The following is a 13,702-nucleotide window of genomic DNA, read 5'->3' on the forward strand; positions in this document are numbered from 1 at the left end:
ATGTCCTAACTCTATTTAAACAAAGAAAGTATGCTTTGAACTTACCTAATGATGTTACACAATACAAACAACACTTACTGACCAAGACAAGGAGGTCAATTGGTTGATACAGGCTAATACTAGTTATCAACATCAAATAATCCACTCTCCTTTCCTTACTAAGGTAGCAATTAGGATAGCAGAAGACTACATTGATTCTTCTCCATAAAAATTGCTGCTGATATAGAAATAAATACCTGATTTCAAGCAGCACTTTGAATTCAAAAGGAATTGAACAGAATTTTGTTGGATTATTTCAGTAAATTTTGTACTCTAATTATATAGACTGTAACAAGCAAAATATCTTCTCATTTAAATGACATCAATGTTAAAGTCAAGCTTAACGTTATAACTAAATTAATTACATAAGCTATTTACTAGTTAAATTTTTCTTTTTAAATTTTGTTTTGAAGGAGTGTGTGTCCTCTATAGTTACTAGGATCCAGTAAACCGTTATATGGCGGTATTACTCAATGGTAGTTACAATCAAATGATGGCAGAACAGAGTTAAATAAACATGGCAAACATAAAAACTTAGTTAAATTAGTTGCAATGAAAAGTAAAACGTATGAAAAATTATAAATAAACCGATTAGTATATTTTACTTTACTACACTTTTATTTTGTAATAATTTTAACATATAAACAAACATTACTATAAAATCCTAACAACCGGAATGATATAAACCGTGTTTATAGTAAGAATCTACTTTGGAACAGTTTTATTACAAAACTTGCAGCACCATTTTAAGTAGCAAGAATGTTGCAAAATGTGCAAAACTATAAAACTGAGATAAAAAAAAGAAGTCATGAACCTTACGGCTAGTTTTTTTTTTATGATTATACTTTTCAATAACGCAGAACCCTTTAAGGTTTTACCTCAGTTGTATGTAAAGATTAACCGTTGCATTCTATGATTTTTATACGATATTAATAAGCACTGAGGATGGGGTGTAAAATACATTCGCTGTATATCCGAAGCACATTTGGAGTCTCCGCAGAGGAGGCATCTTCACGCGTTAGGTTTCTATACCGGCGTTTTATGGTTATTATTTGTGGTACTATTATTATGAAAAAAACCTACATGAATAATTGATCTGAAGAGTATTATGTAATTTATCATAGCATCATCATAAATCACAATTGAGCCCAACATATAAATAAACACTTGATCCATAAACGAACATAAACTTGGTACTTAAACCAACCCCAGACTCACCATAATGTAAATTTATTACATCCTACAAACTGACAAATTGATCAAAACCTAAAAGAGTCTCATAGTTCTTTATTAGGTCGCAGGAAATTTGATTTTATGATTTCTCTTTTCGTAGCTAACAGTTAAATTATCAGCTTACTCCCCATTGATGAGGTAAATCATAAATGATTGTATGTACTTGCAATGATTGTATGATTGAAAATGGTTGAAAACAATAAATGATCAAGTAAAGCTTGCCTAGAGGTATGCTTCAACGAAAACCTTCTTAGAGAGAAAAGAAAATTAATTGAATACATAATTATTAAACAACAAATCAATTATGTTTAAAATTTACTGCCTTTTGCGCAGTTAATTCTAAAATGGGATATAACCGAGTCAAAATATAGATAAAGGTAAATTGTTTTCTAGCATATAAGTATAAATGAAAAGTAAATAAGTAATAATAAACGAGGAGCATATTATGGAATGAGTAGTGCTTATCCCAGGCCCTGGAAGCTGGTTGACACAAACACCTTCCCCTTGCATCTGCTTACTGAATGCACTGTATACTCAACAAATATTCAACTTTAATTAAATAAATATTTAATCGTCAGACACTTGTTTTCAAAATGATGGAATCAATTTTATTTTCACTCCATTAAATTTATATTTAGGATAGAAGGTTTTAAAAACTCTAGATTCTTTTTAAAGGTAAATTATCTTCATCAAACTAGAGAGACATAGTCTTTTTATGCAGATAACAAAATTTTGAAGAACAAAATTTGAATTAAACAAAGCAATAGAAGGGTGACCTAGATATTAATTTTACAGGCCATCATTTCTATTTCGGTGAACACATTGAAAAATTCCAACAAACTTTAGAATTATTCAGTATACAAAGCTTGGCCATTTGTTTCCTGTTATTAAATTAAAGCTAAAAGCAAGTTTCTTTCAACAGACATTCAATGGGTACAGCTCTTTCCGGATTAAAGCTAGCAATTTTATTCTCAACTTTCTCAGAGACAATTGAGACCACTTGGAAACGGAACTCCAAAATATTTTTTTACAAAATCTAGTATTGGCACCCACACGATTTTTTTCTAACTTAAATTGTTACGATTATAAGTGACAAATTACCTTCATCAAACTTTTAGTTATACTTATTAAAATGATAATAGAAGAAGTGCGAGGAATAAAGATGGCTCTTAGGCAGGTATGAGAGTCGTAGTTCTTTATTGTGGTCAACAGCTACCCTACTGAAAGTTCTCATTGTCAAAAGACTCTACAGAGTCCAAAATAGCTTTTCCTGGAACAAAATTTTTCAACTGAATGAACTTGGCATTTAGCTGGGTCAAACATTTATAAAAAACCAATTGAGTAGCACTTCAGTTTAAGCAATTAATAGTCCAAGAAATGCTTTTAATGTACTTAGGCCTTTTTATTGGTGGCTAAAGAATAAATTTGGTTCTAGGTACACTGAAGAGTTTAGCTTTCTCGGGGAACCGTTTTTAAATTAAAGCGGCAGGTGGATACAAACACGAATAAGCCTACTAAAAGAAGTGTAAAGTAAATCGGAAAAATTTTCGATCCAATCGCGCAATTCGAAAAACTGAAAATGACAATCGGTAGGATTTCCTATCTAAGAAGTACTGAGCCCGAATAGTCGGTCAATTGATTTCATTATCGAAATGTGGGAAACCAGAAGTCAGACCAAAACAATTTTACAGAAGAAATTTGTTCCTTTTGTGGCAAACTGATTCAAACAATAGGGATTTTTCATCATATAAACATATGTAAGGTACTTCCATTTTTAAAATATCCTTGGAGTCATTTTCGTAAAAACAGAAAACTCTCAAACTTATTTCCGATCAATCCATAAGAGATTACATTCCCAGTATTGGAAGTAAGCAGTTTAATGAAAAAAATATATTTAGTAATAAATAAAGGAACAATTGAATTAACGGATCGTACGAGTTTAGTTAAAAAAAAAAAAAAAAATTGACGGTCCTGGCAAAAGGCAATTGAGATAATGGGTAGTGACAGTTAAATGGTTGGGCGATAGCAGAAAGCCTGCCTGGCACAAACCTGGGTACACTAAGGTCATTAAAACTGCCGATGGCTGCGAGTTAGGTCTGCCACTTGCTCTCAGCTCGCAGTCCTTCCCAGATTAATAACAAACTTCTACTTTTTTCTTTCCCTTAAGTTTATTCAAGCTCAAGTATTTTAGTTTTTTTGCTGCTTTCGAAAAGTTTTTTCTTATTATCTTCAGCAAAAAGAAAGTACTTTTCTTCTATCACATTAATGAGGTCGAATAAATACAGATGAATAATTATTGCGTAAGTGAGACGTCAACATGGCAATATTAAATTATAAAAAAAAAAAAAAAAATGTCTTGAACAAAATACTTTAAACTACTTTTTCTTACTGAATTATTGAAAAGAATGTTGAGTGATTGTAGACCGGCAGAAAGAACCGCTATAAAAATTGAAAGAAGATCGGGCAAATTTATTTTAATGCGACCGACTCAGATGTTGAGGTACAGCTTACTGCGTGGTGTATATAAGAAGTACGTAAGATAAAAGAAGATAGGTACTGGGGACAAACTACTAACTTGGAAATGATGTTCGAGTAATGTAAGGCAATGGTTATTTTTTTATCAGGCGGGCTTTACGTCCTACTACACAATTAGATGTCGCGGACGGAGTCCATTAGCAAATGTACTTTTACTGCAAGGTTCTCATATTGAACAATTATTAAAATCCAAGGCCCAGACCGCGAATCAAACCCAGTACCAACAATACATCTTAGCTATGCGGGCCTAGCCTCTAACCGCTCAGCCTGAATTGTACGTAGAATCCTTTCTATTAAGCTGAAATAGCACAGCTGGTAAAACTGATATAAGCGGTGCCACAGTCTGAGAACAAAAGTAAGAAATTCGTACTTAATCACTAGTTGCTACTTTTAGTATTTATTACTAGAAATAACTACTTAAAAACGTTACTACTTAATCACTATTAAAATAACTAATCCAGAGAAATCTTACAAGAATCATTTTTATTAATAGCCCCAAACTTTACTGCAAACATTTCTGGTAGGTTCAGAAAATAATAAAAATTAAGTTTCTTATAGAGATGAATAGATTAGGCACTGGAGGATCCTTTTAGGAGTTTCAACGACGGGTAAATACGATCTCTACCTCCGCGGAACAGGGTGACAAAGATAGTACATATAAGGATTTAAATAATTCTCAGAAGTAAATTTGTAAGAATTACTTTCTTGCAAAAGATAACATAAAAACACAAATGAGTTGAACGTATCAGTAAAGGCGCCTCTAGTTAAACTGACTTCCTACAACCCCCCCAAAAATACTCTTTAACTACACACAACGGAGTGACCATACTTTAAATAATGAGCTTGGTGCTGTCGAAAGCTTTATGCTGTGGATATTTAGACCTTGAATAAAATTTAAATAAAGAGTGAATAGAAGCGCAGCACGAATAAAAAAAGAACTTTGATGGTGTTAACGTAAAAAAGAATAAAAGACCGAAGGAAAGTAACTGGAGGAAATAGAAGTTTGGGAAGCAGAGAGACCCAAGTTAAAGTGGATTAATAGGGCCTGTCTCCATAATGCAGAGTGATAGAAGAGGATATACAGAACAGATCTAGAGGATGAAGCTAAAAGAAGTGTTGTTGGAGAAATTCAAAGAACAAAAAACTGCCTTCACGTTCTAATTGTTCTTTTTTTTTTTTGTTACAGGTTACTTTTACGGTGGTACATATAATACTGTAGGGCGTAGAAGAAGCTCAACTTTGAAAAAGTTGTTTTAAATGAAAAACAGGAGTGTGGCCTTTTATTGGGCATTTTAAGGAATTACCAAAACTCATTTCCCACTGAAATATCAATTTATTTCAAAAATTTGAACCGACTGAAACACTCCCTCTGCAAGAGCATTCGTCATTTTGGGGGGCCCACGGGAAACATGGAGATTCTAAAAACTGAAACCCTTGGTAACAGCAAATTGAACTCGGAAGTCTGTTAAAATTTTGAAGGCATTCTGCTGTGCTAAGTTACAGTTTTAAGGGACTACTTTAACGACCAATTCTCTGATTATACACAATCACTTACAACTGAAGACAACTCTCTGTGGACAGCAACCAAAAGAATTCTCAAATACAGAAAAACTTCTCACCCACTAAGACGCCCGGACAATTCTTGGGCTAAATCCGACGAAGAGAGAGCCCAGTACTTTGCCGAACATCTTTCTACAGTCTTCACTCCTCATCCCGACGTACAAGACTTACAACATACTGAAAATATTCTCAAAGAACTGGAAATCCCTCTACAACTTTCACCTCCTCCTAAGCCATTCACTCCTAAAGACATCATGGACGTAATCAACTGTCTTCCCAAAAAGAAAAGTCCGGGCTATGATCTGATTACTGCTAACATCCTTTTACAACTCTCCAGGAAAGCAATAGTATTTCTAACTACTCTCTATAATGCTGTACTTCGAACCACTTACTTTCCTATTCTCTACAAATTCTCTTCTGTAACAATGATCCCTAAACCAAATAAACCTTCTCATTTCCCCAACTCTTACCGACCAATCAGCCTTCTACCCATCCTGGGGAAAGTCCTCGAAAAACTTCTACTACTCCGCCTCCAAACTGAAATAGCCCCTTTAAATATCATTCCTGACCATCAGTTCGGTTTTCGGAGTTGCCACTCGACTGTTCTCCAAGCACATCGAGTAGTTGATGTAATCGCTACTTCCCTTGAATTAAAGCAGTATTGCCCGGGTGTCTTCCTTGACATATCTCAGGCATTCGACCGGGTATGGCACGCAGGGCTGCTTTATAAACTCAAACGCCTACTGTCTTCTACCTTTTATCTCATTCTTAAGTCTTATCTCTCCGACCGTTTCTTCCAAGTTAAACAAGGTTCTTCTTCTTCTCTTATCCTTCCAATACTTGCTGGAGTTCCTCAAGGAAGCATTCTAGCCCCCTTACTTTATATTCTCTATACTGCCGACTTACCAACTCACCCGACTACAATTACTTTCACATTCGCCGACGACACTGCAATCCTTTCTCCTCATCTAGATCCTGTAATAGCATGCCGTGCTCTCCAAACTCACCTAAATCTTCTCGAGCCTTGGCTGCAAAAGTGGAGAATCAAAGTGAATGAATCAAAATCTAAATACATAGTATTCACTCTAAACAAGAAAACTCTCCCTCCTCTCTCCTTCCACAATACTTCTATACCAACGACTAACCAAGTACGATATCTCGGACTACATCTTGACAAACGACTGACGTGGAACCCACACACGAGACTCAAACGAATTGACCTCAATCTCCGATATAAAATGTTGAAAAGGCTACTCGACAAACGATCAAAACTGACCCTGACGAACAAACGATCTTTATATACCGCTCTACTTGCCCCAATATGGACGTACGGAATACAACTCTACGGAAGTGCCAAAAAATCGAACATCAACCGACTTCAGACCTTACAATCAAAAATCCTGAGAACAATAGTTAACGCTCCTTTCTACGTCTCCAATCATACAATACACACTGATCTCAATATTCCTCTCGTTTCTGAAATAGCCCAATCTCGATACACAAAACTCCATTCAAATCTACACAATCAATGCAACCCTCTGATCCACAACATGACTACTACAACACTTCCTTCAAATCCTCATCGCAGACTAAAGCGGCGGTGGCCACGCGACCATCTCAACACAACGCCGACCTCCTAGGATGGTTGCTGTGTAAGCTTGCCAATCAGGCGAACTAACGGCTTCCATCACTGGATGGTCGTCGTTCACTCCACTCACGCCTCTTGGCGCACATGCATATGCGCGCGCGTGTATATAAGTGCATATATGTGCGTGCCCGTGTATTTGCGCCATTTCCTTACTCTCATCCCTTTTGCTTGTTATATCTATTATAGTTGCAAAATAAATAAACAAATTAAAAAAAAAAAAAAGTTACAGTTTTAATTTCTTGTAAACTACGCATTAACTGTTACGTTCCTAATAACTTATTAGTAATTACATATTACACAAATTAGAATTGATTTTATAAAGTAATTTTTAAAAATGAAATTATGAAGAAAGGGTACCAAATGGGGTTGCATTAAAAATTTCTATTTAATTAAACTATTTGACTCCATTCCAGTTTAAATGCTTTTCTTCAAATCATAAATGAAAGTGTTATCTTCTACTTTTGTACTGACAATGCAGTGTTTCTATTGAAGGTCGTAGTTATGACATAAGTACATACATACAAGTTTCTAGGTGAAAAACATTTATTGTTATTTTTTTAAAAAGTTCTACAATGCCGAAACGTGTGTTTATATTTTAATATCAGCCATCAGACAGTAATTTTTGTAGTGACTCGAAAATAGAGTGGTGTAACGAACTTAAAACTGCACGTACGTTTAACTTTGGTAATAAAAGATTTCTTGCCTGTATTATGCCTCTAGAGAAGGATGCAATGGGATAGAAAGGTAGATAGCCAGTTTGGAGACAGGCCAAACGAAAACTGTAATATCAGAAAACTGATAAGAATAACATTATCTTGTATTGATTGAAGAAATAACCATCATCCTTTTATTCAAGGGTCGTTGGACTTTTGCCAGATAAGATATGGACAAGATTAGCCCACTGCTCACAAGACTTGAAGAGTACGTGAAAGTCGCAAGAGTTTAAACGCCGAAAGTAAAACCGTTGAATTCACTTTCCACTTCCAAAAAAAGAGAATGAATTTAACTTGAAAAACGTTACGAGGGTCGTTTGAAAAGTCCGTGCAAAGTCAGAAAGATAGCACTACTGGCGCGTATCGAGGTTATGTTTAGTTAGTAGCATCTCTTGGAAGAACACACACCAAGTTTCAGCCAGATCGGTCTATTTCTTTGTGTTTGGCATTCGTTTGAATCGAGGAAGTCGAGTGATTTTCAAAAAATGGACGAAAAAGAATTTCGTGTGTTGATTAAACACTACTTTATGAAAGGCAAAACGCCTGAGGAGACTAAAGAGAAGGTTGATAAACATTATGGTGACTCTGCACCTTCGATTAGAACAGTTTATAAGTGGTTTCAAAATTTTCGGAGTGGCCAAATGGGCACAAGTGACGCTGAACGTTCTGGACGCCCTGTTGAGGTTACTACTCCAGAAATCATTGATAAAATCCATGATATGGTGATGGATGACAGAAGAGTGAAGGTGCGTGAGATTGCTAGTGCTGTGGGCATCTCGAATGAACGGGTACATAATTATTTGCATCAACATTTGGACATGACAAAGCTATCCGCAAGATGGGTGCCGCGATTGCTCACGCTTGACCAAAAACGAAATCGTGCGAAGTGTTGCAAAGAACGGTTTGCAGCTGTTCCAGAAGAATCCGCAGGACTTTAAGCGTCGTTTCGACACTGTGGATGAAACATGGATACATCACTACTCTCCTGAGACCAAAGAACAATCTAAACAATGGGTTACCAAGGGGGAATCTGCGCCAAAAAAAGGCGAAGAGCGTTCCTTCGGCCGGAAATATTATGGCGACTGTCTTTTGGGATTCGCAAGGAATAATCCTCCATCGACTATCTGGAAAAGGGTAAAACTATTACAGGTGCATATTATTCATCGTTATTGGACCGTTTGAAAACCGAGCTGCAAGTAAAACGCCCACGATTGACCCACAAAAAAAGTCCTTTTCCATCACGACAACGCACCAGCTCACACCTCAGCAGTTGTGGTCGCAAAATTAATGGAAATAGGGTTCCAACTCGTTTCACATCGCCCCTATTCTCCAGACTTGGCTCCCTCGGACTACTATTTGTTCCCCAATATGAAGAAATGGCTGGCGGGAAAAAGATTTTATTCAAACGAGGAGGTGATTGCAGAAACGAATGGCTATTTTTCAGACTTGGACAAATCCTATTATTCGGAAGGGATCAACAAACTAGAGCAGCGTTGGACGAAGTGTATAAGCCTAAAAGGAGACTATGTTGAAAAATAAAAAAGGTTTACCCCAAAAAATTAAGTAGTTTTTATTTTTGCACGGACTTTTCAAACGACCCTCGTATGTCCATGCTTTGTAACTTCTTATAGAAATCAACTTCTATGAAAAGAAATTTTATGATGAATCCTTTTTTGAAATCACTTTTTTTTTACTAATTTTTTTTGATTTGCACACTGCACAATAAATTAAATATATTTATAAAGAAATATAGTAGCAGGAACAGACTTTTTAACGCTCAGTTGTGGATAAACTAAAAAAAGATAAAGTGAACACATTGGCGGTATAATCCACGAGCGAACAAACCAAAAATTTTTTTTTCCTGAGTGATGGGAGAGTCTAGCCATGTGAATTAAACGAAAACCTTTCATTTGCTTTTCCAATCAACACAGAAAAACACCGTGTTTACTTTAAAAGGTTTGTGTAAATTTTCAATATTCTGTATCTCGCTTTCAATATGATATATTCCTCTTAGAGAACATGCTTTTTATTGGTGTAATATCGCTAACTGTGAAAACTGCAATAAATATCAATTTTCCTCTCACAATAATCTAAAGAACTGAAGCTATTTTAAAGAAATCTATTTCGAATAATCACAAAATTTACTTCTTACCACAATACAGGCAGTCATTAATTACTCATCTAATTGTCGAGAGGAACATTTGGTAAAAAAAAGAGTACTTGAGAAGAGTTTATAGTCACCAGAAGAATCTCGCAGAGATTGTAATTAATCGAATCACTAGGGATATTACATCATTATATCTAAAGTGATAAATGCAATTGACTAAATTATATTTCTGACGCTGCTATTTTCTGTAGTTTACTAGAATAAAACTCAGTGTCCAAGCACCTACAGTTTTCCTAAAAAATTTCAGAGACTTAAGATAAGGTTACCAGACGTCCCCGTTTCCCGGGGGGGGCAGTCCCCGATTGAAAAGTGTCCCCGGAATGTCACGGAATTTTTGCATTTCTCCCTGACTGTCGGGAAAGATAACTTTAATAGTTAATATATTTTGTCACTAGATCTAAACTGAAGACAAGAATGGATGAACACTTCATTCCAGTGTCTGGTGAAAAACCTTCTTGCCTTCCTTCGAAGAAGATGGCACAATTTCTGTAAAACAGTTTCTAGCTGTAGCAAATGATTTTTACAGTACAGCGCTGGAATATTTAGATACACTTTGATAACATCGATCATTCTGAATGCATTCTCTTAAGATGCATTCCAGTGAGAGATACTCGTAAGTTTGAGGATGCAGTCCATTTCTTCAAAGCTAAAAACAACTATTTGAACGGTTTGGATGAAGATGTCATATTTGATGAGATCATCATCAATGAAGAAATATGTTAATCAAGAGAAAGTGAGAGATAATGGAACACTATGAACCTGATCACATGTGAAAGGTGGAGTGATGTGTAATGGGTTCAGATGACTTGAAGAGGAGGTTTATGATGCGGGAATTAGTTAGAGATTTGATAGATAGATAAAGAGTTGATATTCGGAAAATAAATATATATATTTTAACAATAATTTAGAATGATTTAAATTGTAACTAGAATGCACAACTATAACGACGTTGAATAGATATATGTTTAAACACTTAGATAGGGACGCGCTCGCGGTGTAACTCGCTGGTAGAATCTTGAGGTTACGGTGGTAAAAATCTGAAGAATAATCATCGACTGATGCCCCACTTCCTGTAGAGAGACCATATATAGCCCTCACCACACATTGACAAGTCTTGTAATTACGGGTCACACTCAAACATCTCTTGCCGTGTGTTGACCCTAGTCTTGAATAGGCCGGTGAAAGGTGTTGGATGTTGTCAAAGGGCTGTAGCCAGGTAGTCACTGTATACTGACCGTATAATGGCCCTTTTGAAAGCGGTGTGTCTTTGGCGGGCGGTCCCTTTTTGCCCGTGCACTGACCGCGGCACTAGCGTCTGACTGGCACCACTAGTTATAATTTTTATAATTAAAAATTATATTTTTTTCTTCTGTTATCACATCACAGATGTGTTTTCACATTTCACTAGCAGAATGGTATCATTTAATAATCTGCACAAGCTAGTTGAAATATCTCTCTCTGTTTGCCAGGGAGTAATGCACCTGTCGAAAGAGTTTTCTCAGCAATGAACATGATGTGTACTTTACAGCGATCAAGAATGAGTGTTAAAACAGTGCGTTCTATGTTAACCATCCTAAAAGTTAGTGATGTTAGTTAAAGATTAGTGATGAAAGGAAGTCACAGGTGACTTGTCAAGAATTTGCTACAAAACTTAGTTCAAGAGATGACATATTACAAAAAATACTTTTGTGACTTCAATTGTGTCAGAACAAGGATATTATGTTTTATCAAGTATTAATAATTATATTTATAGTGTGTAATGATAGTAGTATTGAATTTACTGTGAGAAACTTGACTCTTATCAGTGGACGACAACAGTAACTGTACGAACACTTGGAGCTGCCAGGTGTCCCCGGCTTTCAGGTAAAAAAGCTGGTAACCTAAACTTAAGAGAATGAAGTTGCTAGAAAAGGGAAATGGGTGCATGTTAAGTGGAGAGTAAAGAAAATTTGGTAAAGTCGTTACCAGTGGTGGATCCAATCATAACTGTTATTAAATATCCTCACCTCAATATGGTAAAGTATTCAATATTACGAAAAATTTCTAAATTAATATTGTAATCATTACAATAAGAGAATTTCTTTTGTGGGATCATGCTATTCTTTCACTAAAATCCATTTCAAAAACTGAATGAAAGCAAAGAACAAATATTTAAGATGTACTTCATTTAGGTTGTGGGAAGAACAGTATGTGGAATTTATTTTATTTTTTTAAAAGGGACTCATAAAAAAAAGAAGGAACGGCGAAGAGCGCGGAAGTAGAATAAGGAAGGAAAGTGACTGAAATAAAAGCCACCTTTTACTTTTATTTAATGGCGGTTTTATGTTGGCCACCAGCCGCCCCATTCTGGCTGGCCGCCTCCTCAGGCATATCCGACTTGCCGAGGCATTACTAGCGCTTTACTTCGCAATATGCGCCCACTCCTTTCATTTCAAACTGGTGGGTGTAGTAAAAGAAGTGGTGACAAATAGGAAGGTATGAGAAGGTGGTGCGGAACAAAAAAATATTAAAAAAAAACTTTTAAGCAGGAATTTAAATAAAATGATATTAAAATGTGCAAATAGCTAAAGTAAAGAAAAGATGATGTCTACAAAATACGAGTTTAATGTGCACAATTGTTTATTTTTCGTTGAAAAGAAAAACGAAAATTTTAGTGACTCCAAAATGGTTTTATTTATGTTTATAAAACTACATGTGGCTCATTCTTTCAACCGCAGTTAGAAAAAAATGCTTAATGACTGTCATTTAGTCAAGCGTATCGCGTGAAATTATTGTTTATAGATCAGCTGATTTGTCCATCTTGGATGTGTACTGATAGGATTCTTACATAAAATAATTATATTTTTTCGAAAAATATTTTGAGTAGGCTCAGTACTGGGCTCTAACAGTAATCTACGCTACTGCCTTATACCAAATGTACAATATTCGATGTTAATAGTATATTTCTGACAAACTAAGGCGGAGTATTCCAACTTACTTTGTTTTGAAAAGTTAGTAATTGTGACTAGAATAACTAATAAGTGTAGAGAATTGTAGAATTCTTAAAAAAAACAGAATGGACTCCCGGAAAAGGCTATAAGAAGTGGAAGACGCTATTAGCAACACAATTAAGTGTAAAGGCTTGGAGAAAGGAGGCCTTGCTTGGAGAAGGATAGAAGTGAGCGATTAGGAGGCCAACGTTCCAAGGTTCTTCACCAAACTGTAGAATTAAAGAAAAAGATACAGTCGTTCCGTCAGTGTATACGCCTTGGTCCATTTTTTTCCAGCGGTTTTCCTGGCTGCCCAGCTATGGAAACCTTGTAACACTAATTTTAAAGTTAAGCGTGACTCTCAGAACTCACAGAACCTTCACAACCAAGTAATAACAGCTTCGAAACTTTTATTCTAACGTCTAGGGTTGCTAAAATGAAAAATATAAATGAGATTTTGACAGGTTTGGTTAGTTTTCTAGTGTGTATTGTCTTGTTGGATGTCCACTAAAATCTAGCAGTCAACGCATACTTCAATTAAACGTTGAAACTAAAGGTGAGTGTCCCCAGAACCCGGCTGGAATGGAAAAAATGCATACATTAAACAAAACTAATTAAACTAATTAAAAATACTAAAAAAGTCTATAAAATTCATTACCAGAAAAACCAATTTCTTACAATTTTTACATTTTAATGTTCTTCTAAAATATATAGTCCTGAAAGCGGGCTTATAGAAGACAGATGTCTTATCTTATAGAAGACTTGGCAATTTCCAAAATGATTTCTGATAAAAATATAAAATTACATTAGGAAGAAAAAACGCTAACATAAAATAAAA

The 13,702-nt window shown here is 35.5% G+C and overlaps 1 protein-coding gene across 4 annotated transcripts in view; it reads right to left on the reverse strand.

Annotated features, from left to right (window-relative positions):
- LOC141449938 (cyclic nucleotide-gated cation channel subunit A-like) overlaps positions 1 to 13,702 on the reverse strand; it is a 223,382-nt gene that overhangs the window by 34,912 nt on the left and 174,768 nt on the right. The window lies entirely within an intron of this gene.

Source organism: Rhodnius prolixus, unplaced genomic scaffold (genome assembly GCF_049639745.1).
Source record: "Rhodnius prolixus isolate KJV_2025 unplaced genomic scaffold, Rpr scaffold_2, whole genome shotgun sequence".
NCBI classification, from domain to species: domain Eukaryota; kingdom Metazoa; phylum Arthropoda; class Insecta; order Hemiptera; family Reduviidae; genus Rhodnius; species Rhodnius prolixus.